This window comes from Notamacropus eugenii, chromosome 1 (assembly GCF_028372415.1).
Source record: "Notamacropus eugenii isolate mMacEug1 chromosome 1, mMacEug1.pri_v2, whole genome shotgun sequence".
NCBI classification, from domain to species: domain Eukaryota; kingdom Metazoa; phylum Chordata; class Mammalia; order Diprotodontia; family Macropodidae; genus Notamacropus; species Notamacropus eugenii.
This window is the reverse complement of record NC_092872.1, coordinates 458168605-458194629: the sequence shown is the minus strand read 5'-3', so window position 1 is coordinate 458194629 and position 26025 is coordinate 458168605. Positions and strand designations below refer to the sequence as shown.

At 40.0% G+C, this 26025-nt stretch overlaps 1 protein-coding gene across 9 annotated transcripts in view; it reads left to right on the top strand.

Moving 5' to 3' along the window:
• The window catches only part of ZNF536 (zinc finger protein 536), a 597265-nt gene that overhangs the window by 87559 nt on the left and 483681 nt on the right, over positions 1-26025 (top strand). The window contains exon 1 of one of the 9 annotated variants that reach the window (XM_072632098.1): positions 25634-25670. The exons of the other annotated variants lie outside the window; for them this stretch is intronic. The gene's annotated coding sequence lies outside the window, so the exon portion shown is untranslated. Of the gene's footprint in view, positions 1-25633; positions 25671-26025 lie in introns of those variants that run through there. 9 annotated transcript variants of the gene reach the window in all.

Here is a 26025-nt window from a genome sequence, read left to right as displayed (position 1 = left end):
ATAGATTTGACTCAGTTCTCTCTATATTTTAGAAATGAGGCCCTTGTCAGAGACATTGGTTGTAAAAATTCTTTCCCAGCTTTCTGCTTACCTTGTAAACTTGATTGCATTGGCTTCGTTTGCGCAAAATCTTTTGCATATATTTTGTATTTCCTTATGTGTATATGTAGTGTTTACCTTGATAGAATACATTGAAGGCTGAGATCTTTATTTTTTATCTGCATATCCCCAGCTTTGCTTTCCCATCGTAGCTGGCAATAAATAGTAGGTGTTTAATAAAATCTTGTTGTTTTGGTGATTGACCTTGGAGATTGGGAAGCTAGTAGACAGAGTCTATAGTGCATTATGTATTGGAAACCCTGAGAGATGTGTTCTCCCCCAAAGGGGGAGATGGAAAGGCAAATGAGTAGGCCATATGATGACAATATAGGAATGAGAATGTCTTATGCATTGTTGAACCTGCATTATAAAGTTAGCATCCGTCATATAACATTTTACATTTATTGAAATCACTTATTTTAATCACCTCGGATATTCATTTGATAAAAAATTATAATCCTCTGTAAATTATGAATACCTTGAAATTCACAAATTCTATCACATTTATGATTGGCAACATTAAATGGCAACAGCTCATTTAAATAAGGAACATCTGGACATTATTATTTTTAGGGATTTTTCATCTGTTGATTTAGAAATCTGGGGCCTTTATGAATCTTGCATGAATATTCTTTCATACCCACATGTACTGTCAAGACACAAAGAAATAGCCATAAAAATATTGTCCGGTGATGTTTGGATGGAGCACATGTGTTTTTTAAACAACAAATCCATTGTGTACGAAAGAGGAGATATTCAACACGGCATTTGATTGTAGGTGTGGTGGAAGCAGCTTGATCTTCTAATAGCAAGAACATGACAATTCAAAGGCACAGTGGGAAGAAGATTATGATTTTGTACCTAACTATATAATGTTTTAAAATAACAATATAATTTTGCTCTGATGGTACCAGAGTACAATACTCCCTATTTCTCAGAATAATCCAATTTAGAACAATTTATTCTGAGCAGGTTTGGTAAAAATAGAGGATCTATCATGCTATAGTGTAAGATAATGCATTAATTTTTATGAGTGAGTTATGAAGATGTACAACTCGGTTAAGAATTAGGATAAACATAATATTCCTTAATTAATCCATTATGCTATGGTACACATGTGCCATTTTTATTGCCTTAAAAATGAAAAATGTCAAAAAAGGAAATTGCTGCTTTTTTATACCAAAAAGGCCTTTTTCTAAAATCATAAAATGTCTAATCTAATTCACCATATAATACTAATGAGCTTAACAAGCAATCTCAATGCACAATTTTAGGAAAAAAGGTCATCATTTTCTGGCAGTCAAATCCAAATACTTTTTTAGATTAGTCAAAATGTTTCAGCACCAAATATCAGAAATGGCATTTATGATTAGAAGTGTTATTAATAGCTATTTGTTATTAACATATGAAAGTTTCAGAGATTTATAGTATCTGAGCACACAGCTGACATTGTAGGCCCCGAGAAAGTGTCCTGGGAGTCCCTTCACTTTAGAACTATAGTCCTTCCTCAGGTTCTGGCTGCATTAGACATCTATTGAAATGGCTTCCCATTGGGAGGTTCTTCTATTTTGTGATTCCTGTGTGCCTCAATGCCCTATGATGTTGAAAGGGGCACATCTCTGAGCCTTCCAGTGCCGTTAAGTTAGCTTCCTTAAATCTTCCTTACTTTCTTTTCTGGCATCTCAGCTCTGGCCAAGCAACATTTCTTCATTCCTCCTATGTCGGCGTCATCAGCACATTATTCCATTTGTTTAGTCCTAGAATAGGATGTTTGGAGGCACATAACCGGCAACTTAGGCAGCAGTGTACAAATAGTGCTTGCAGTTAGGGCTTGTTATGGAAAAGGATGGCCCGGCGGATTGAGAAAATGACCAACAGTGGACTAGAATCATGAAGCTGAAAGTAATATTGCTGGCCAGAGGTCATTTTTCCCAACCGAGGGGCAATAGTTTGCCACTATAAACTGCATGTTGTAGTCAGTATATGTTTTATTAAACCATTTAAGGAACTTGGGAGCCATTTAATTTAAACTTCCTGCTTCACATAGCTCAGGGAAGAGGCCCAGGGCAGAGCACAAAAGAAGCCCGATGCAATTTGAAGAATGAATACCCTAAATATTCTGTTCTATGCACAGCACTGGGTGATCTCCAAGGACCATGCTTCCCAAGGGCAGTTCAGAACCTGTAGAATATACCAAAAGGCACCGATCCCACCTCCCCCTATCTCTCCTATTCTTCCTCTAAACCTCTCACTTGAGTTTTCTTCCATTCTCTTGTATAAATGATCATTTTGCTTTTGTGGTTTGTTATTTTGTGTTTTCTGAAAGGATTGGGTGAGTGCTCTCTGCACAAAGCCAGTGGACCCTATTCATAGGAGCCTTCATTTTGCAAATTCGTGGTTTGCTCTGGCTCTGAGTAGGAAGTCACAGAGATGGCTGACATTTTACTAAACCAGAGGGAATGGAAATACCTCCCAGTCCTATGGCAATCCTTGAGTTTAAAACAAAGCAAAGTGAAGACAATTTACAGGATTATGAGAAGAAATTTAGAATAATTCCCTCATTTTAACATAACAAAAAAGGGATAAGAGGCCTAGAGACAGTAAGTGACTTGCCGAGGGTCACACAAGTAGTAAGTGGTACAGGCAGGATTCAAACTCAGATCTTCTGATTCCACATTCAATGACCTTTCCATGTTGTCTCCCAACTGGCTTGATCATTAAACACAAACCCAACAAATACAACTTGCTTTCTTCTCTGTGAGTGTGCAGTTGATGCAAGAACACATACATACTCCCATATGAATAGACCCATATTCAAGAGGGGACAACCAAAGAATTCTTTCACAAACCATGTCCTTTTACTCTGCAGTCATACCTTGAATGTAAGATCATAGTGACGGTAAGAGAGAGACTATCCCAATCCCATTAGGACTCAGCAGCATGGCAAAATTGCACATTTTCATTTTCTCAAGCCATACGAAATCCCCTATTGAGTGACTTCTAGTAGGTGGCCTTAATCTTACAAAGTTATACAGCCACATCTTTTTGGCTAATTGGCAACTGCATTTGGAAGGTAGAGAAATATGGGGCCCATTCATTTCGATTAAATTTTTTATTATGCACTCTGCCTTTGGATTGACAACTATTAATATTAAAGAGCTTGGCCAAATTGAAATTTGTATTGCTGGAGAGTCTTAAATATAATGTATGATGCTAAAAAAACAGAATTGTGGGAAATATCAGGCTAGAGCGCAGATGTGGTCAGGGCCAGGTGCTGTGGCATTGGAGTGAGATTACTTTGGGTGAAACTCACCACATGGGAAACAATTTAAAACTTTTTCTCCTTAGGGGATATCAATCAGTCCAATGTGGAGTTTTCTTGTTGTCTTCAGGGGTGGATTCAAAAAGTATAGGTTGAAGTGGATGGGAGTTGAGATTGTTTTCATAGAGATAATGCCAAATAAAGATATAGAGCAAATTTAAGCATATTATACAAATAATTTTTTATAATAACTGTTTGTATATAGTATTCTCTGCAGCACTAATAAGAAGGGTTTTGGGGAAGGACAGAGGCATTCTAAAATAGAACACATGCATCATTGATGTAATGATGAAAAATAAGGGACATGTTTCCTCAGAAGCCTAAAAGCACATCATATGACTTTTCTGCAGTCCTTTTAAAGCAGAAACAAATAAAGTGATTATGGAAGAAGCTCTCCTCTTAGAGGAGGAAGACCCGATTTAAAGGCCTTTAAGCCAATTTAAATCTGCTCCTCCAACTTGCCTTGTTAACTTGGGCCAATCATTTCCTCTCCCCAAGTATCAGGTTCCTCATCAGTCAAAAGGGGACAAAAAAGAAATTCATGTTACCACCCCTTTAGTGGAGAAAGTGCTTTGGAAATATCAAGTGTTATATAAGAGTGGGTTATTATTGTTGTTATGAACAACATGAGGGTTGAGTATTTAGGATAAGCATGGGAATTCTAATCCTGCCTCAGCCACCACCTAACTGATCTCAGGTAAAGTATCCAATTTTTTTAGACCTTAGTTTCTTCTAATACTAACACTACTTTATTCTGTATAGCACTTTAAAGTTTTCAGAGCACTTTCCCTAAACGATAGGAATGAAATATACTTTGGAAAAGTTAAAAGTGATAAAGATTAGAAGGCATTTTTCAGTGCTGATCACATAGTAGGCATTCAATGATTGTTTAATGGAATCAAATTAAAAATATTTTATACACATAAAGGATGCTGGAGAAAAGTGAACATTATCATTGCCTTCAAGTATTTGAAGGTCTACCATATTAGACTAATTCTCTGTGGCCTTGTGAGGTGTGTGTGTGTGTGTGTGTGTGTGTGTGTGTGTGTGTGTGTGTGTGTGTGTGTGTATAAAGAACTAGGACTAGTGAAAGAAAATTAAAGGGAGTCAGATTTCAGTTTGGCACATAGCAGAACTTCTTAATAGTTAGAACTGTCCAGTCATGAAATGGCCATCTCAATAGGTGTGGAACTTGAAGGGCTTCATGTAATGGTGGGGTATCATCTGTCATGATTGGTGTAGACAGGAATACAGGATTAAGAACTGGATTAAAAACTTTAGATTTCTGTATCAAGTACTGAGTACTGATGCCCTTGGTGGCCCTTTTCTTTTGAATTTCCAGCACAGTATGCTCTTGATCCTTTCTACCTTCCAGCTCCTATGATTATATAGATTCTGTATTTACAGTTTCAGAACTGAAAAGGATGCTAGGGGCTGTCAAGTTCACCACATACCTGAATAAAACTCTTCTCTATAATTTTCCAGAGAAGTGGACATCATCCAGCTTCTGCATAAAGGTCTCCAAGGAGGGGGAATCAGCTCTCTGACCATGCAGCAAATTCCTTTTTTTTTTTTTAATACTCCTAATGATGAGGTTGTTTTCTCTTATATTAAGTCTAAATTTGCCTCTTGGCAATTTCCACCCACAGCTTCTAGCCCTGTGCTCTGGAGTCAACCAGATCAAACATAATCTCTCTTCTATTTGAAATTGTCCCAAATACTGAAGGACAGCTGTATTGTTTGCCCAAGGCTTCTTTTCTCCAAGCTAGACAGAAGTTCATATGGTATGATCTCAAAGCGCTTTACTCCCCTGGTCTTCCTTTTACGAAAATACTTCATCCTATCAATAGTCTTTTACAATGTAGTTCATCCAAGTGAACACAATACTTAAATTCTAGTCTACCCAAGGGTAGAGTATATTCAGACTACCACTTTCCATGTTTTGTATGCTATGTCCCTCAATAAAGCCCAAGATAACATTCTCTCTTTTTGCACTGTTGACTTGCATTAAGCTTGAAGTCCTTCCTCCACTCCAATCTTATCAACAAAAGCTGCAATCTACCCACACTTCCTGCATTTTGTACTTGTAAGGCTGATTTTTTGAATCGATAGGTAAGATTTTTTATGTAATCCTATTAAATTTCATCATATTAGCTTGAGCTCAAAGCCTTAGTCTGGTGAGATTATTCTGGATCTCAATTTTTTCATCCAACATGTAACATCCAGCATGTTACTTGCAAATCTGATAAGTGAGCCATCTATGTTTTCATCTACATTACTAAAAACAAAGCAAAAGTTAAATAGCACAGAGCTTATCACAGGACCTGGCACTTAGTAGATAGTTTAACAAATGGTTGTTGACTTGAATTGACTTGACAGGCTTAAGAAAGTATTCCTGAGGAGTATTCTTGAGTTATGATCTCCTTCCAAGTTGACAAAATCATTACTGACTACTCGAGGTATGGCCATTCTACCATTTCTGAATCCATATCATTCTACCAGCTCGCTTATATCTCCTTAGCTTTTCTGCAAGGAGAGTAAGAAAGACTCGGTCAAATACTTTGATAAAATCTAGGTAAACTATATTCACAACATTCTTGATATATAAGTGAAGTAATCTAGCCAAAAAGGAGATGGGGTAACTTTGATATCCCTTATTCTTAATATTCTATTATAATATCTAGTAATATAATAATATCTAATAATATATCTATAATAATATCTAATCTTCTAGATCTTATTCCAGTCCAGGTTCTCATGATGCCTACTTGATATTGCCAAGGTAGGTATTAGGTGTTAATATAGTAAACCAATATTTGGATGAGTTTTGTGCCTGCCCCCAATTTAATTGGTGAATCAACTGATGGCCAAGCATGAGGTGTTTGATTTTTTAAAAATTCTTCTCTAACATCCTGAATAGGGTTGTACAACCTTAACCCTTAAATGAGGCAGATTTCTATAATGCCCAAATGCTGACTGGACTTTCTAGAGCAGTCAGCATCTGTGGGATAATCAGAAATTGGTGATGTCTTATGTGGTGTCACTTTTTTGGTAGAGATAGCAATGCTTCGGAGCTGGCTGTTGTGAGCTGGTAGCTGGTAGCCACTAACCAAATTTCTGAAAACCTGATTCTATTCTCCTTTTCTTTTTGAGTTGTCCCCTAAAATAAAAGTTTTGGAATTTTTCAAAGTCACACATTTTTTTAAACCAGATTTGGGATCTCAATAAGATAGGGAATTTCCTCAGAAATTTCCTCCCCTTTCCCAATGTAGATAAATACTTGCTCTGTAACTTTTAGTCTAAGAGAGTTAGTTGGAGCACTGGGAAGCTAAATGACTTGTTCAGGGTGACATAGATAGTTTCTGTTAGAATGTTCCAGCTTCTGTCACTTAGTTCCTGTGTGCCCTTAGGCAAGTCACTGATTTTCTTTGGACCTCTGATCTCTTATTAAACCCAGGTCTTTCTGACTTTGAGGCCTGTTCACTATGTACTATGCCACAATTATATACATATGCATATACGTATGTATACCCACATACATATATACATATGTATAGCAATACTTTGATTAAAGTATAAAGTTTAACAATATAGAACAAACAGTGCTTCACAACTTCAAGTGATGCATGAGTTCGTTGGTATGAGAACTGGCTCTACTAATACACATCACGGTCCTTCTGTGCTGTAGTGGACAGATCTGTCTGAGTTGTGATAGTTGTATAGAGCCTTGGTGAGGGGTTCCTTGACTTGCCCAAGGTAACCCACTACGTGCAATGGCCAAGCTGGTCCTCAAATCCAGATCTAAGGTCTCTATGTCTAGGACTCTTTCTATAACATCACAGCTTTGTAGTAAGACTGAGGTTGCTAGAAAATAGTTCACACATGAGGAATCTGAGTCCTCAAGAGCTTGGTTATAGTTGTTCATTGAAAGAACCGAGGCTCTAGATTCCTAGTCCAGGACATTCCCCACTTCATCCTCGTGCCCTCTCGGGTAAAGGAGTGATCTTGTCCAAGGAAACTACCTGGTAGACCAGACCCAAAGGTATTTTCCTGGCTGCCTTTGATGGGAGAGAAGCATGAGGAGAAAGCTAGACTCTCCCGTCCTGTCCTATAGATAGTGTCTGAGCAGTAAATAATCAGCCAAGGGAAAGGGCCATCCCAGGAAGTCACTGAGGCTGACAGGTATGGCGGCTGGGTTAGCTCCCTAAGCACCATTTTGCTCCCATTAGCTCCCTGCCTAATGAAAGAAACAGTGGTAAGAGGCCTGAGGCTGCCAAATTAGAGACAGATGAAAGGCCCTTCACTCACCCGCTAGCTCATCTCAGAGATGATGATGAGCCTTGTAACTCCTGTCAGCCAATGGGAATTCCTGTTCTCTTCAAACTGGACAAAGAGTAAGCATAATGAAAAGAAGAGAAGGAAGTTCCAGCTACAAAGTGATGTCTACCTATTAGTTAACAACTGCCTGCTCTGTTTGCTGAAGTCTCTGTGCTCCAAGGAAAAGAAATATTCTTAAGATTACTCCTGGCTTTTCTTATACTCAAAGAGCACAGGTTTGATATAGACTTTTTGTTATATTTTTCCTTTGCAGAAAGTACTTTCCATTGAACCGAGGGCTGATTTCAAATCAAAGTCTAAGGCAAGAGTCTATGGTGTTGTGGAGAGAGCTAGGGAAGGAGTTGGGAAGTTTGGATTCAAATCTTGATCTTGCCACCTGTGTGACCCCTGTGTTATTTTCCCTCTCTGGGTCTCAGCTTTCCCATCTAAAATAATGAAGGGATGGAGTCATCACAGTCATTATACAGAGACAGAGCTAGGAGGGACCTCAGAGATCATGTAGTCCAGCTTCCTCATTTTACACATGAAGAAACTGAGGTCTAGTGAGGGGATAGAAATGTCTAAGATCTAAATGTCTAAAATGTTAAGTGACAGAATTAGCCACATCCTCTGCCTAACAATCAGTTGCTCTCTCCATGGTACCATGTTGACTGCCCTAAGACTTCTCAGGATTTAGACCTGGAGGAAATTTTAGAGATCAGTCTAGACCTGTCTCCTAATTTTACAGATGAGAAGACTAATGTCCAGAATGACTAAGAGGGAGATAATAGTGAAGCAGAGAGAGTATTAGTTTTGGAATCATGGGTTCTAGGTTTTAATCCCAGTTCTATTATTTGCTACCTGGGTGACTTTGGCCAAGTCACAAATTCTCTGGGTCTCAGTTTCTTTTATTGTAAAATGGTGGAGTGGGAGTACATGGCTACTGGTCTCTGCCAGCTCTAAATCTGTGATCCTTTGTGATTTGCCAAAGGCCACCCAATTGGCAAAGAAGAACTAGGATCTAAACCTGGCTCTTTTGACCACAAATGATGATTTTGTGGTCTCTTCTAGCTCCCAAAGTCTATGATTTCCAAGTTGCAGGATCACAAAATCTCAGGGTTGAAAAGGACCTCAGGGGTTATCTGGATGAACTTATTCTTGGAAAGGAATTCCCTCTACAATGTGCCCAATAAATGGTTGTCTAGCTTTTGATTCAAGACCTCCACTAAAGGGAAATCCACTTCCTCCTGTTTAACTTTACATGGTTCTAATTGGGGCAGCTAGGTGGTGCCGTGGATAGAGTACCCGTGCAGGAATCAGGAGGACCTGAGTTTAAATCTCACCTCAGACACTTGACACTCACTAGCTGTGTGACCTTGGGCAAGTCACTTAACCCCAACTGCCTTATCCTGGGTCATCTCCAGTCATCTTGATGAATTTCTGGTCACTGGATTCAGATGACTCTGGAGGAGAAGTGAGGCTGGTGACCTGCACAGCTCTCCCTCACTCAAAACAAAGTCAAGTGCAAGTCATGTCATTATTTCTCTAATGGCACGGTCTTCAGCAACGAAGGATGAACGCACATGGTTCTAATTGTTAGGGAAGCTATGTGGTACAGGAGATAGAATGCCAGCCCTGGAGTCAGGAGGACCTGAGTTCAAATCTGAACCCAGACATTTACTAGCTGTCTGAACCTGAGCATGTCACTTTATTCTGTTAGCCTCAGTTTCATCATCTGTAAAATGAGCTGAAGATGGAAATGGCAAATCACTCCAGTATCCTTGCCAAGAAAATACCAAATGGAGTCAAACATGCCTGAAAAATTAGTGAACAACAATGACAACAATTGTTAGGGGAGTTTTCCCTGACATTATGCGTAAGTTTGTATTGCTTGTATCAGCTTCCACCCATTGCTTCTACTTATGCTCTCTGGGGCCAAAAAGAACAGGCCAAATACTTAAAGACAGCTATCGTTCCCACTTTCCCCCATTTTTTTCCCTCCTAGTTTTCCACAACTCCTTCAATGATTCTCATATGGAGTCAATTCAAATCTCATCCTTTTTTCCTTATTTACAACCAGCGTAATTCTAAGACATATACTTCCCTGAGCAGAAAAACAGAATAAACAAGGCACTCTTAGATGAAGCAAAGTAGAATTTTATACTGGGGGATGAAACAGTCACTCTGTTCTTTTGCTGATTTATTTTAAAGCATGAATAGTAGAAATGAAAAAAAAGGGAGGAAGCATACGAGTCAGCTTGGAATATTCTTTAATGATGACTCTCAGAAAATGAATTCTGATGAGATAGTCCCGATGAAGGACAATTCTTGGACAACACACTTTAAAAGTGGTAATAGTGGTTCAGCAAAGTCTTACAGACCATTTGCTATAAGTTATCATTCAAAGGCTGCTCTTTCTCACTTCCTCTTGTTGTTCAGTCATTTCAGTTGTCTGACATTTTGTGACCCCATTGGGAAAGATACTGGAGTGCTTTGCCATTTCCTTCTTCAGCTCATTTTACAGATGAGGAAACTGAGACAAACAGGATTAAATGACTTGCCCAGGGTCACATAGCTAGTAAGAATCTGAGCCTGGATTTAAAGAAGATGAGTCTACCTGACTTCAAGCCCAGAACTCTATCACTGTGCTACCTTTTGTTGTTGCCTTAAAGTCTTTCAGTTGTGTTTGATTCTCCATGACCCCATTTGGGGTTTTCTTGGCAAAGATACTGGAGTAGTTTGCCATTTCCTTCCCCAGCTCATTTTACAGATGAGAAACTGAGCTCCCTCTTTCTCACTTACTCACTTAATACCAATGACAAATACTAAGGGTCATGAATATTTCTCCCCCCACATCTGTTTGCAATTGTGGGAGCCCCCTGTGCCTCAGAGAGGAAAAATGTCCTTTCAGAACCTGCCACATGGGAAATACAGAAGACAGGTAGGAAACTTTATGCAGTAACGCCAATATCTCTGCACCATGAGATTTAGAGTTGGAAGTAGCTGATAAATTTTTAACAATCAGCTCTCTGGAAAAAAAATGCATAGGGAACACTTTTCAGTTGAATCTACATTATTAATATTTTCTTCATCACTTTCTTAAACCTAAAGTAGACAATCAACAAAGTTATAAATGAAACCCTGATTTGTGGCAGTTGTATATATATGAGGTTTAAATGCTTATACTGAAATTTTAACAGTAGACTCTCAAGAACTGATAGGACTTGTCTCTGACACATCCCCAGTGGAAAGATCTTAGTTGAGGTAATCTAGATTTAAAATTATAAGGCACCTGAGAAGCCATTAAATCCAAGACTCCCTATGCCCCCATTTTGCAGATGAGGAAACTGAGGCACAAAGAGGTTAAATGACTTGTCTGGAGTTACACAGGTAGTAAGGCTGGGTTTGGATCCAGATGTTTTGGATTCCAGTGTACTACCCACTACACTATGCTACATTTTAATCATATCCTGTCCTGTCTTATGCCTGAGAGGAAGCCTGGTATGGAATAGAATGTGCTCTTGCCTTGGAGTCAGGAGGGTCTTGACCCAAATCCCACCTTGGACACTCACTAACTGCATGGTTCTGAGCAAGTCACATGACCTTTCTTCATGCCTCTGTCCTCTCATTTACAAAATGAAGGCATTGACTGGATGGTCTCTAAGGTCGGTTCCAGCTCTACCGCCATGACCTCTATGGGCTCTTGGTGTATCTGCCATCACCCTTATGAGGCAGTAAGCTTTGGGAGGGTAGCTATCAAGCTTTATTCATCTTTTTATCTTTTCTCAGTGTCTAACGCAGGTCCTTAAACTAGTTGAGACTCAAGAAACATTTGTCTTCAGAGTTAAATGACCGTATGTGGCTTTTGAGAAAGCACATTTTTAGGGGCAAAGAAAAATTATGACCTCATTTTCTTCTTCATTTCCCTCCTCCTAGCTCAATCTCTAAAGCAAATCCTGTAATGCTAGCTTGTTGTCCCAATTGAACTCAGTGACTTGTCGGGACAACCACTAAGTCTTGACTCATTCAATATATCACATGGGGAGCAAGAGGAAAGGGCTGTTTAATCCACAAAGGACTGGCCCAGAAACAAGGAGAGAGGAATCAGGGTGTGGGGCCTGAGCCAGGATCTCCTCCTATTCTAATCCCAGTCTTGGCAAAGGCTCACTCAGCCTCAATTTCCCCAGTTGTACTGAGTAAGAAAGGGAAATGGCAGTCCATTTCATGGTGGTGTGTTGGGGGCTGGAGGGAGGAGAGTTTATATCCGTGTATGTATGTGTGTGGGGTTTCATTAGTTAATTTAGTAAATAAGACACTTTGAAGATGGAAAGCATGGTTTAAGCAGCCCACATTAAACCTTATTAAGTGGTATTATAGCCGGTTGCTGGATCTGACCCACTGTTTATGTTCCTCAATTCAATGCATCTATTTATCCCTCCTCTTTCATATACTTTTTTTTCTTTGTCTCTTTCCCTTTTTCCAACGTCCAAAGATACACAAATTCCTAGTGGATCTTTTGTTGGATAATGATAATTATAAGGTAATGAAAAACAGTGTTACATATTGGATAGAGAACTGGCCTCAGAGACAGGAAGACCTAGGTTTCAGTTCTGCCTGTGTTCCATGCTAGCTGTGTGACCCTGGGAAAGTCACTTAAACTCTTGCTGCCCTAGATACATTTCTTAGATCATAATTTATAGACAATGTGTTAATCTGCATTAACAGAGAAAGTTGCATACCTAGAGTTCTCTAATCCAATGAAATCACAGGTCTGATAAAAAAACTTAAAAGATGATGATGATGATGATGATGATGATAAGAGGAAGCACGGTGGGATGAATAAATAGCTGTCTGCCTCTGATACATACTAGCTGTGTGATGATGAGCAAGTTACTTAATCTTTAAGTGCCCCAGGCAACACTCTAAGACTGTAAGATATGAGTTCTCCATTTGATTTAGAGGAAGAAATTTCCACACTAAAGATTCTATAGTGATGAAATCACAGATCTGAACTAAGTAATAGTGGTAGTAGTGGTTTTGGTGATGGTAGTAGTAGTAGCAGCAGCAGCAGTAGTAGTGATAGGAGTAGTGGTGGTGGTGGATGTAGTAGTAGTGGTAGCAGTAGTAATGGCGGTGGTAGTGTTAGTAGCAATAGCACTGATAATAGTAGTATTAGTAGCAGTAGTAGCAACCACAGTAGTGGTAGTGATGAATGTAGTAGTGGTAGTAGCAGTAGTACAGGCAATAGCAGTAGCAGTGGCAGTGGCAGCAGCAGCTCTTGGGAGTGTCAAATGTTAAATTTCCCATAAGAAGGTTTACACTTGGAAATTGGCAAACACTACAAATTGGGCTCGATTTATTGTTTCAGTGATTTCTAGACTTAAGAAGGTAATGAAAAAAATGTTAATAAAGCAGATTAAACTTAAAAGTGTGTCCTGCATACATTTTGGGGAGTTGGTTGTTAAATACTTACCAGCACACCATTGGCTCTGCACTATTAACATTTTTTCCGTTACTTTTTAAAGTCCAAACAGTTCACAAAACAATGAATCAAAGCTGATTTGTATAATTTGCTACACGTTTCTATGTGCAAATTCTCACATTGAAAATTTAATTGAGTATATATGTTTGCTCCACGCAACCGTGCCTGATTAAATTTAAAATGTATTCTATGTTTTTTTTGGAGAGCTGGTTGTTAAACATTTACCAATACACCCTTGCACTAAGGACTTGATCATCTGGGGGTGGAGTCAGGGTGGGTGGGGAAACACAATTGAACCTGTGTGGCATGAGCTGAGTCTTGAAGGAAGCTAGGAACTTTATCAGGGAGAGGTGAACAGGGAGTACATTTTAAGCCAGTACGGAGTCTTGGAGATGGATGGCTGTGTATAGAGAATAGTAGAAAGAACATTTTGGCTGGAATCTAGAGTGCATGAAAGAGAGTAATATAGACTCCACTTAGAAAGGTAAGCCAGATCCAGATTATAAATGACTTCAGATGCCAGAGGAGTTTGTATTTTATCTCAGAGGTAAGAGGAAGCTTTTTGATCTGGGGGGAGAAGGGAGGTACAAAGATCAGACTTGTGGTTTAGAAATATCACTTTGGCAGCTATGACGAGGATGAATTGGGGGTGGGGGGGGGAGGCAGACTTGATGTAAGGAACACCAATAGGGGGTTACTGTAATTGCCCGGGTGGGAGATAAGGACTGGAACTAAGGTGGTGGTAGAATGAGGAGAGAGAAGGAGATAAATTTGAAGATTGTCACATGGGCTGAATCAAAAGATTCAGCAGCTAATTGGCTGTAAGGTTGAAGGGGAGAGGGAATTATTGAGAATGATTATGAAGTTAGGAATCAAGGCGACTAGAAGGTGTCCTCAACAAACAAACAAAAAAAGGAAATGAGAAAGAGGGATCTAGTGTCCTTTCCACGAAATCATACCAGTGGTTTTGAGCTCAGTATCTGGTCTTTAATTTCTTGATGAAGTCAGACCCTGTGCTCACATCATAGTGGTAGAACTGAAGATGGAGCTCCCACTTGGTGAAGGAGAAAGAGATGTGCTAGGCTAGTCGTCATGGAAGCAGAGGAATCTTGAGGACTTAAGAGTCTCAGATCCAGGCTCCTTCATTCAGGCTGGTTAATGAGAAGTGTTTAAATGACCTATAACTTACCAACAATTTAGCAATTCCCCCTTTTCCCTCTCCCCATATCCACCCAGCTTAGGTTAGTCTTTTATGAGGACTCCAAGGGGAGAAGTAGGAATTTGCCAAGGTCATCAACATCGGCAAAATATAATGAAAGGGCTTGTTCCTGAAGGGAACAAGCATTTATTTTTAAGTGCCTACTATGTGCCAGGTACTATTATGTTAAATGCTTTAAAAGATTTTCTCTTGTGATTCTCCCAACAACCCTGAGGGTGGGAGGAGTAGATACTCTTATTATCCTCTTTACATTTGAGGAAGCTGACACAGGCAAAGCTTAAGTGACTTGTCTAGAGTCACACAACTAGGAAGTATCTGAGGGGAAATTTGAACTCAGATCTTCCAGACTCTAGGCCCATTTCTTTTTCCTCTGGGCAGCCTTCTCCATCAAAAACTTTGCTTGATTATTTCAGTGATGCTGCTCTCCCTTCAACTCTTCTATCCGATATTGTTTATATCATTCATTTAGTAATTATTGCACACGCATGATATTTCCTCTTGGACTAGCGACTAGAGCTCTGGACTTGGGAAAACTAGGGTCAAGTACTGCCGCTGACACTTGGTTATTTTGTGACCTTTGGTAAGTTGATTAACATTCAGGAACCCTTCAGTTTCTTCATCTGTACAATGAGGATGAAAATAATACCTCTACCTTATAGAGTTGTATCCCATGAGATGAAGTATGTAAAGTACTTTATGAACTTGAAAGTACTCTAGGTGTCCGTGATGATGCTGGAGGCGATGAGGATGATGATGAGGATGGTGATGGTATTATCTCAAATTGTTGTTCACTTAGTAGCCATTTACTACGTGCTAGCCATCTGCCAAGCACTGAGTTAGATGAAGGGGAAATAAAAAGAAAGTTATGACATGGTCTTTCCCTTCATGGAGCTCACAACCTAGCATTATTATTCTGCTTTTTTATTTTAATTCATCTTTTTAGGTGTCTTTGTCTTGTCTCCCCAGCTTTAAGTTTCTTGAAGACAGGGGCCATGTTTTAGATTTTTTTCTGTACTTTTGTGAATTCTGTGTGTGTGTGTGTGTGTGTGTGTATACACACACACACACACATATGTATATATATGTTTATATATGTATATATTGCCCCCCTGGAGCTATACAAAGAATAGGGACTTAGTCAATATTTATTGGTTGAAGTGGATCAAGAACCACTACTCATGTTTCCCCAAAATGTAATTTAAAGTTCATTATTGAAATGTGGAGAATTGACAAATATTTGCATTATTCCTCCATTTATTTATTTATATGTGAAATCAATCTTATGAATACTGTTTTTGTATCATTAAATACATTCTCTCCTCCCCCCTTCTTGATTATCCATTCTCCCCTGCGTGCTTATTTCAGTGGTCACCTGTGACACCTTGTGGCCTATGGATCAGCAGCCTCTGTTTTTTGCCTTTTCCAAAGCGGGTTCTTCTCTCTGAAGATGGAATATTTGCACTGATCAATCCATCCAGCAAGTTTTTATTAGGCATCTACTATGTGCAAGGTACAAAAACATAACAAAAACCAGGGTCTGTTCTCAAGGAGCTACACGTCCCTCTCAGCACAGAGACTTTAGAATTCACTGGACACTATCTGGCATCTTCTCCTTTCCTGTTCTTCTCTCCCCATCTGCCCTCCCACTCATGATCTTTGATACACTTTATCCCACAATGAGACTTTAATCTTTCTGCTTGTTCTAGATATTAAAACATGGGAACAATAAAATGGAAATGTATCTTTTGGGTTGGTAACAATTTTTTTTCTTTCTTTCTTTTTTCTTTTTACCATAAATAGTTAGAAAGAAAAAAAGACAAATGTCAAAAGTCTTTGTACATATCCCACAAAGTTTAGATTATCTAGTTGTTTCCTTCCAGGGCAAACTCACCAGGGCCTTAGATCTAGAGCAAAATTTTGACTTGTTCTTGGATTTTGAAAATGTGAGAACTTGGTTGAGTTTGTGTGAGGAAAAAGAAAATATTGTGGAAAAAAATCTAACTCCAATAAAAGTTACTTCTGAGTTGTAGTGTTAAAAGTGTCAAAGATCTATAGCTTAACGTTTTATTTGATGGTGATTTTCTCTATGCAGCTGTGTTTGCTGCAAAATCTCACATTTCTGTGTTGAACACTGAATGAAATATGAATGCGCTTTTTAAAATTTAGTATTTATAATAAAGGATTTGTGAGCAAAAAAGCTTAAATATGTGCAGCACAAAACATATAGATAAAAATATAGCCATAATCACCCATCAAACCCTGAAAAATCATTCTGTAGGGAACATCAGTAATTGAAGGAAGTCGAGAGAGAACAGCCAGAAACATATAAGCCTAGAATTCCAAAGGCATGAATCCTTTTAACTGGGATCAGGGCTTCCGAGTTTTCTAGGGTGAGGATTTGATGAGACTGGACACTTTGCAGAGAAGAATGTAATTGATTATCATTGAATTTGCGTGGCAACATGAATTTGGACATGTTTCTTGGAGGTTTACAATTAATCCTCATATATATTTATAACTCTGAAGAATACTCAAAGTTAAAATAACTTAAATGCCTCTCCTCCCCACCCTGCTTTTTTGATTGATCTGTGAAATATTGCCTTTCTCTGGAAAAACAAAACAACTGGTCATTGCTAAGTCAAGCTTGGCTATTGTGTGTTTCAGTTCACTTTGATCGGAACACGATTCCCAGGGCCAGAGATCATATACACGTACTGGCTCAGGTACTTTAATCTGGTGAGTAGGATCATTTTAATCCTCCTGGATTTTCATTGTCCCAAAACCCTAAACAGAAGTTTTAAAAAGCAGAAACAAGCCTCTGGAGGAAAAAAAGATCTAACAAGTCTGGGAGGCTCGATTTTAACGAAGGTACACTGCTTGCCTTTATTCTGCTGTGCAACTCTCTTATGTTAAAGTCCTCTTAACTCCCCTTTCCCCCTGACGGATTCCTTGTTGCTTTGTAATATTTAGGATTCGTCAGTGCACCGGGATCTCTCTGGGTTTTTATATTAAAGTACAGAAAGATCTTGATTATGCGTTTCCGTATTTCTCGGTCTGACCTATGAGTGAAAAAGCAACCATAATTTAGTTACTGGCTTATGTTTATTGCCAATGCAATAAGGTTGTGCTGCCTGACATTTTCTTCTCACTGTGCTGAAGCTTTTAGCAAGTCTCTTTTCTTACAGGGAAAGCAGCCGAACTTGGCCTCTATTTACAGATGGGTTACACATTCCTTTAACACTGGCATGCTCTCTTAACCTGCTTAGGCTGCTTTCAGTGACTTAAAAACACAGTAATTGGCGTGAAGGGCTGCAGCTTTATTTTACAATATTCAATCATTCTTTTCTGGAGACCCAAATATGCAAAATATAACGCTCCTTATGGGAAGGCCTGGATTACCACCAGGGCTTTGCTTTTGATGGCTGATGATGTCCTTAGGCGTTGAGGTACCAGGGGGTCCTGGAGCATTCTAACTCAGTTCCAAGGGGAGGTGGAACTGAGGTTTATCCCACTCATGTTTCCCTGGGTGGAGGAACCTAGTAGATTTCCCGTTAGTCTTTTAGTTAGATACAAAAACTTAGAAAGTCTTTTAAAAAAAAAAATAAAAACGATGACTGAAGTGAAGTTAGCTTCTGCTACATTGTTTTAAGGACCTGGAAATCTTTCCACCTAATCTTGTGAACAATCTGTTTTTTATAGGAAACATGCTTTCTTGAAACAAAGAGGATTATCAGTCATAAGTTCTGAGGCCTCAGAAGGGGAGGGGAGGAATGACTTAGAAAACTGAGATATTTAGAAGACCTTCAAAATATGACCAGAGTTGATTTTTATGACTTCCAGTGTTAGGAAAAGAACTCAGATCATCTAGGCTTAGCCTTTCAATAAACAGGTGAGGGGAATGAGACCTATAGAATAAGGCATTGAAGGTCTTGGATGCTTTGGATAGAAAGGCATGGTCAAGAAAGGCCTTTACTCTGGTACCTGGAAGCTCTCTGGGGAGCAAGCCTGTCTCCAATTCATTCTAATTCTCTCTCTGGAATAGAAAAGTATATCTGTTTTCACTTGGAGGGTAGAGGGCCCACATGGTTTTCAAGACTATGCTCTTCCTGTTCAGGTTCAAGGACATCTCACTGCAAATCTTTGGTGCTTTATGTTGGAATTTTGTATTGTTGAGCCCCTAGAAATAGTTACGTAGTACATGAAAATGTCATCCCTTGGCAGAGGGACACTTCCAGCTGGGGCACCAGGCATCTCAAAGAGGGCAATGTGCCCAAAGGTCCCAGGGTGCTTATGCCACCAACTCTTTTCCTTCAGAAAGAAACACCTGGAGTCAAGCAGAGCCTTTTTGCCACAGAGATATGGTAGTGAGCAGAAGTTTACCTAAAGCAGGAACCAGAAACCTGCGGCCTCAAGGCCACTTGTGACCCTCTAGGTCCTCAGTGGTAGCCCTTTGAATCCCAGCCTCACAGAACAAATTCCCTTAATAAAATTATTTGTTCTATAAAATTTGGGCTCAATCAAAAGGCCTCATCTGAAGACCTGGAAGGCCACATGTGATCTCGAGACTGAAGGTTCCCCACCCCTGATCTAAAACTTCCCTCATGACTTGCTACCTTAGTGGCATTAACCAAATGATTTAACCTCTCTGTGCCTTATCTGTAAATGAGGCAGCTGGGCTAGATATTCTCCAAGGTCATCCTCAACGTTAAATTTGTGATCTTCTGAGCCTAAGGATCAATAATTCTTTTTATATTTACTTTGTGTAGACCTTGTATTTACTTATCTATGTGTGTTTGCATCTCTCTAGTAAAATGTAAGCTTCTTGAAGTCAAGGACTAGTTTTACTTTTGTTTTTGTATCCCCAGGGCCTGACTCAATGCTTTGTCATGGTGGGTAATTGAGAAATTCTAGTCCAATGAGGTCCCCTGGAATTGACTGTATTCCAACCTGGTAGACTCTTCCAGTTCCTTTGCATTGCCTTATTCTTAGCAGTTCTCCCACTTGTAAACTTTGGACAACTCTATGCACATATGATGTTAAAAAATACATTAGAGAGGAAAAGGGCAATGTTAAAGCAAAATAATTCTTTAGCAAAGGACAGAATAGAGTTTTTATAGGAGACCTGTGGTCCATTGGGACCCCAAAGGATGAATAATACTCCCTTCCCCCTATATTAACATTCATACACTTATGGGGCTAGCCAGCTTGGTAAAATTGCTTCAGAGAAGAAGAAAAGCATTGGATTGGAATTTATAATTGCTGTCCAGACTGTCATTTATAAAAGAAAGCAAATTTGAGCTGCGGTGGTGAAGAAAAAAAAATCCCAAACAGCAAACACAAAACCAAACCAAACCAAAAAATAAAAAAAACGTTGAAAGACATACTAGTTATCTAACTGGTATCAAGTGGATAAGTGTCGAGTCGCTTCCCATGTCTAAAAATGATTTTGTTAGTATGTAGGTCACATTACAGTAGCGTCTGGTTATTGGACATTGGCTTAGATAACTGTTTGTGGAGTATTAAATGGTTTTGCTGCCTCAGCACACTTTTTAACTGGTATTTTTTCACACAGTTGTGCTGCTGAAAAGGAGCAACACCGCAGCAAAAATCAATTTATCTTTCCCTCTGTTACTTGTGTATTGTGAGTTCTTGTAGTGTTTTACCATTTGATTAATTGATATTCATTGTGCTGGATATCATTTGTAATGCTGCTGTCTAACTCGGGCTGCTTTAAAAACTTTCATAAGAATGCGACATTATTTATGCGAGACCTCCTCGTGACAAAGTACAATGGAGAGATACAGAAAGAAAAATTAGATCAGAACACTTTGGGCTTATAAGTTTATTAAGGAGGAAACAGGGTCTGTATTTCTCGCTCTATCAAGTTCTACCTCTTTGCAGCATACTTGATAGTAATAAGAAGTGCTCCCAAAAGTTGGTCAACAGCTCCTGCAACTGCCTGGCCCTTTGTAAGTGGCATTCCCTTTATGCAGATGGGAAGATTGAGGCAGAGAAAGGGAAGGGATTGTAAAGAGGTTCCCATATAAGCTTAGAGTTCAGAAATGATTTTAAAAGCCTTTGGCAGAGACCCCTGAGTCCAATGGCCCGGGTCATAAACAGACCACATCTAGGGCACATAGATCTGCATCTCTATAGATCTGTCTGTTCATCTATAGGCTTTTCAGGGAGAGGACTGGTGCTTTTAAAGTAACTTGTTTGTATGCATTTCACATGGCGTTGATCTGTAGGTATTATTAATATCTATTTTTAGAGACAAGAATGTGGTAGATGAAGGTACGCAGGCCCAGCATTATAAAAACAGAACAATACTGTTTCTTTCCCATTTCATTATAAAGTTTCTTTGACCCTGTGGTTTATTTTCAAACATCCAAGTTATTTGTTCTGGTGTATTCTTAAACAGGGGTTGTTTTTCTCCCTTTCAGAAAATGAGCACAGATGGTGATTGATTTCTCAAGTGCTGACATCCCTGCTTGAGAAAATGTTCCCACCTTCTTTGTGCTGAGCAAGTCAGGCAAACTAACATGATGATGCGATCATCGGTTTCATGCAGACATGCAGAATTGATTGACAGGGGAAAATTTAACATAAACCACACATTCTTTCAGTGCCTTCAATTTTTTAATGATGTTTATTTGTTGGATATTAGCCGCAGTTGGAATTTCATTTGAGGAGAAAAAGGGGAGAAAAAGAGAAACCTGGGGAGGGAAGAAAAACTTGGTTCAGGCAAGCAGGTTAAGGAGAAAATTTACTGCCTAGGACGGTCTATCTCAGAACCATTTGTAATAGCTCTTCTGAGCCCGTTGTAAAGCTAAAGGCTGTCAGTGGCTAACTAGCCATCCCCAGACCATTGCTTCTGTTTGCGTGACTAAATACATACAATTAAAGCCGAGCACTTTCATTCTCTATGAACTCATTGTTATCCAGGGTTCAAGTACTCGGATAATGGGCCAGGAGAAAACAGGCCTATAGGCAGTGGGCAAGGCAGAGAGCTAGTTGGTAAAATACATCTCTCATTATCAGATGCATGCTCCTCAGAGTGAGTGATGATTCCGGGCCTTTGTGTCTTCCCATGGATTTTTAGAAAAGAAATGACCTAAGAAAATCTATAATTCTCAAGCCCCACTTGAATGAATGGGCAGCTTTTGGGCCACTGATGCTCAGTTGTGCCAGTCTTCCAATTACAAGCTCTTCTTGGCTGGGGCTTCAAGTCTGGTCCAGAGAAACTCTCAGCAAGGGCCGGATGTTGACAAACTGGAGGGGATCTCTCCCAGACGTTGAGTTTGGTTAGTTTTTCTTTCTTTTCGATCCTTCTTTCCTTCCTCCCTCCCTTTTTTCCTTCCTTTCTCCTTCCCTCCTCCCTTTTCCCCTTCTTTCCTTCCTCCCTTCCTCCATTCCTCTCTTCCTCTCTCTCTCTTTTCTTCCTTCCTTCCTTCCTTCCTTCCTTCCTTCCTTCCTTCCTTCCTTCCTTCCTTCCTTCCTTCCTTCCTTCTTTCCTTCCTTCCTTCCTTCCTTCCTTCCTCCCACCCTCTCTCTCTCTCTCTCTATCTCTCTCTCCTCCTCCTCCTCCTTCTCCTCCTCCCCACCCCCATCTCAATGATTTTTCACTGATGGGAAGGTTTTGTATATTTGGGAATCTTCCCTTCCCCCAAATAGAGGTGAAAGGTTGTGGTTTCCTTGCCCCATTAGACTTGGCAGCTATGATGTGGGGGAAATATTTTGATCTTTTTTTTTTAATTGCAAAAGGCCTTTCTGAGCTTTCGAAGATCTCTGTCTTTTCTTTATGAGGAATTTCTTAATGGTGTTCAGCTGCTTGGCAACTTGTCTGAGGCAGGCTCTGCTGACCTGGGAGCCCACCTCCTTCCGCCTCCTCCAAATTTTTACTGGGGATGGAGTGAGTGATCAGTGAATGGATGCTTTAACATATTTTTAGGTGCCATTCTGACTTTTCCTTTTGCAGAATGTGGTCACCACTTGCACTGAATGCTGAGCTCAGAGAGCTCTGAAGGGGAGCCCCTGACTCTGAGGGGACCATAGGCTTTGAAGTAGGAGCCCAAACTGTTCCTGAGCTTGGTTCTAGGGTCCAAGGAGCCACTCTCAGGGCAGTGGATGGAAGGCAAGTCAGCAGAGACTTCTTATTCCTTCTCTCAGGGAAACTTTTCTTTGGGGGATGTACTATGTTATCTGTCTCCTTCTGCAATTGCTATCAGGGTTTTTCAGATTAAGTTCTGTGGAATACTAGAGTTCTGAGAAGGTCACCAAGGCTTGGTGGGGGCTCTTGAGAGGTGCAGTTAGGATTACTCACTAATGACTGTGGTGGTCAGATAGAGGATCCTCTTTTGCCAAGGATGTCATATTTCTGGGCGGGAATGAGAACGGGTGGCATTCAGATAGTCAGTAGGTAAGCATATAGGAGGAAAGAAGAGCAGGCTATCTTGAGGTGATACAGGAGTATTTGATTCCACAATCTCTGAGACAACCAAGTCTCACTTTCTAGATCTTTCCCCTTCCCATTCAGAAGAGGTAGCATACTTGACTGCCTGTTAGATACAATTTGTCTTAGACCCCAAACTTCGTTATATTGTTAATATAATTAAAGATTTAAAATGGTAGATTTTTGAATCTACTCAGAAACTATTTGACAACCAAAACTGGGGAACAGGAAGATTTTTAAAGTGGGTTTCTTTTCTGTTTAAAAGTAACTGCAAGACTTTAGCCCAGGTTGGGGAGGCAGGTATAGGCTTTCTCTGGGGCCTTTCAGTGTTCTGTTTGGAGGCATTGTGACTGTCTAAAGTGAGGCATTTGGGGTTCTGGTGTCCTGAATGCTTGGCCCAGCCTCATTTCATTGAGCGGTCCATCTAGCTCAGCTAGTGGGGGCTGGGACCCATCCCTCCTCCAGCTCAGAGGCTAGCTTGGGCATTGGCACTCAGTAAGTGCTAAATTATATACAATTAATAAACAGTCAAGGGCAGAACATAACCCCCAGATTGCTGTAAGTAAAACCATTAGCTGAAGCTGACCCTAGCTCCTCAGGGGTCCTGCCTTCTCTCTCCCCTACCCTGCCAGGAGAAAGAGTGTTAATTTGCAGGACATATCCGCAGACAATTCTTTTCTCCTCCCTGCCCCCACCAAATACCAACAAGAGGGCCATTTAACCCCTAGGTTGGGAATGCCCATTCCTCTGAGTCCCAGCCTGAGATACTGCTCCCTTGCTTATTTTCCACAGGCCAAGGATCACTTGTTGGATGCCAATAATTTTTGGTTACTGGTGACTGGGGTTTGATTTAAGGCAGTAACCTCCAGGGAAAAGGCTCCATGTCATAACCCTAGGCCATCGAGTCCCTTGTGCCAATGATTACTAATGTTTTTGTTTAAATCCTGTCAGAGGATGCCCAAAAGAATGTCCATCAACATCCAGATTCTGGCCTAAAGACTGAGCTGCTTACATTATGCATGGGGTGTATAGTTTAATATACTCATTATAGGTGGCCCCTGCTTTAAGAAAACCTAGTATGTGGAAATCTGAGCTTAGAGAACAAATGTGATTATTCACATGCTAAAAGGATTCACTGAAGGATTCCTTTAACTAACAGGAGCTCCCTCGGTGCATTTAAGTGTTTGATTGCGATCATTAACTACTTGACAGAGAGACAGGGGCAGTGGAATTTAAAAATAAAGTATTAGGAGCCACTGCCCAGCTAAGAGCAATTAGGACTGAAGATGAAGGCACTCTGAAATGATAGATCAATGAGAAAAATAGGACTCATTTTGAAAAAAAAAAAAGGTGATTTACTCATGACCATTTTAAGAACTCCTAGTTTGCCTTTACTGAGGTACACCTGTACTTGTACATAACATACGTTATGTGGGTCAAAGACATTCCAGGACTTCCGCTTTACCTGCCTTCCAAATCATGACTTAACTTTCAGAAAGAGCAATCGAAATGTTTCAAGAATATTCTCCCATCAACAGGGTTGTTTGGGGGAAAAAAATCAGAGTGGGAAAATTGAAATTTATGAATTTGAATTCATTCAAATCTACTGAATTTGGATTATTGGTACTCACCCTAAAGTTTGTGCTGATTGGAAGAGAAGTCACCTGACTGTAAATCCCAGAAATCATAGTTCTTAGTGACCCTCCCACCTTGCATGACCTTTTCTACCTTTCTCCTTCCTTCTACTCCAAACACAGCAGAGGCTGCTCGGTCAGTCTGGAGCAGGGAATGGGAGGAAGGGGTCACGATAGCTCTCTTAGATGCTGTGTGTGTATGTTCATCCTTTGTTGCCGAAGAAGGCCATGTCATCAGAGAAACAATGACATGACTTGCACTTGACTTTGTTTTGAGTGAGGTAAGGCTGTGCAGGTCACCAGCCTTACTTCTCCTCCAGAGCCATCTGAATCCAGTGACCAGGTATTCATCAGGATGACTGGAGATGACCCAGGATGAACCCCCAATTGGGGTTCAGTGACTTGCTCAAGGTCATACAGCTAGTGAGTGTCAAGTGTCTGAGGTGAGATTTGAACTCAGGTCCTCCTGACTCCTGCACTAGTGCTCTATCCACTGCACCACCTAGCTGCCCTTCTTTTAGATGATAGAATTAGGAGCACTGAGTGAAAATCACAAAGAAGCAAATTTATGCTTGATGTCAGAAAAACTTCCTAATAATTAAGACTATCCAAAAGTGGAATGGGCTTCTTTGGGAGGTCTCCTAGAAGAGCCTGGATGACCCATGTTGGGCATGCTCAAGTGAGCATTCTTGCTCAGGTATGGATTGGACAGATAGCCACTCTTACATGGTCACATCCCTTCTACATTTGAGATTCCCCTAGAAGGCCTTATTCTGTCTTGTGGGCCAAACAGAACCCACTTAACCCTTCAAATACTTGACAAATGCTGTCATGTCCCCTTTAAGTCTTGTCTTCTCCAGACTATCCCTTAAGTGTATACTTATATGGCATGATCTCAAGGCCCTACCTTGTTCTAGCCACCCTCATCTGAAGGTTTTCATCTTATCAAAATCTGGCATTAAAAATTGAACAAAATAGTCCAGAAGTGTCTGCTAGGGGAGACTGCAGAGCAACTACTCCTTTCTAGCTCTTTATGCAATTCTATTCTAAATGTGTATGGGTTTCATAACTCCTTTAAATCATCCCTTGTTTTCTCCTCCTTCATTCTAGTTTCTGATGAAGAGGTGAACTTTCTCCTGGACAAGGTAAACCCCTGGACCCATCCCCTCCTATTTTCACTAGGCTTTCCCCTCTATTCTCTCTCCCCACCCCAACTAATCTTTAATCCCTTTCTACTTAGTGTCTTTCTTCCTTGATGTCTACACACACATTCCCTATGTTTTCACTAAATCCTCCCACCTCTCAAACTATTGTCCTATATCTTTTCTCTTTCTCAGCCAAAGTCCTAGGAAAAGCTTTCTATTTTTTTCCTTACAGCACAATAGTATTCCATTACAGTAATATACCATAATTTGTTCAACGATCCCTAATTGATGGGCACTTCCTTAGCTTCCAGTTCTTTGCCACCACAAAAAGAGCTGCTATAAATATTTTTGTATC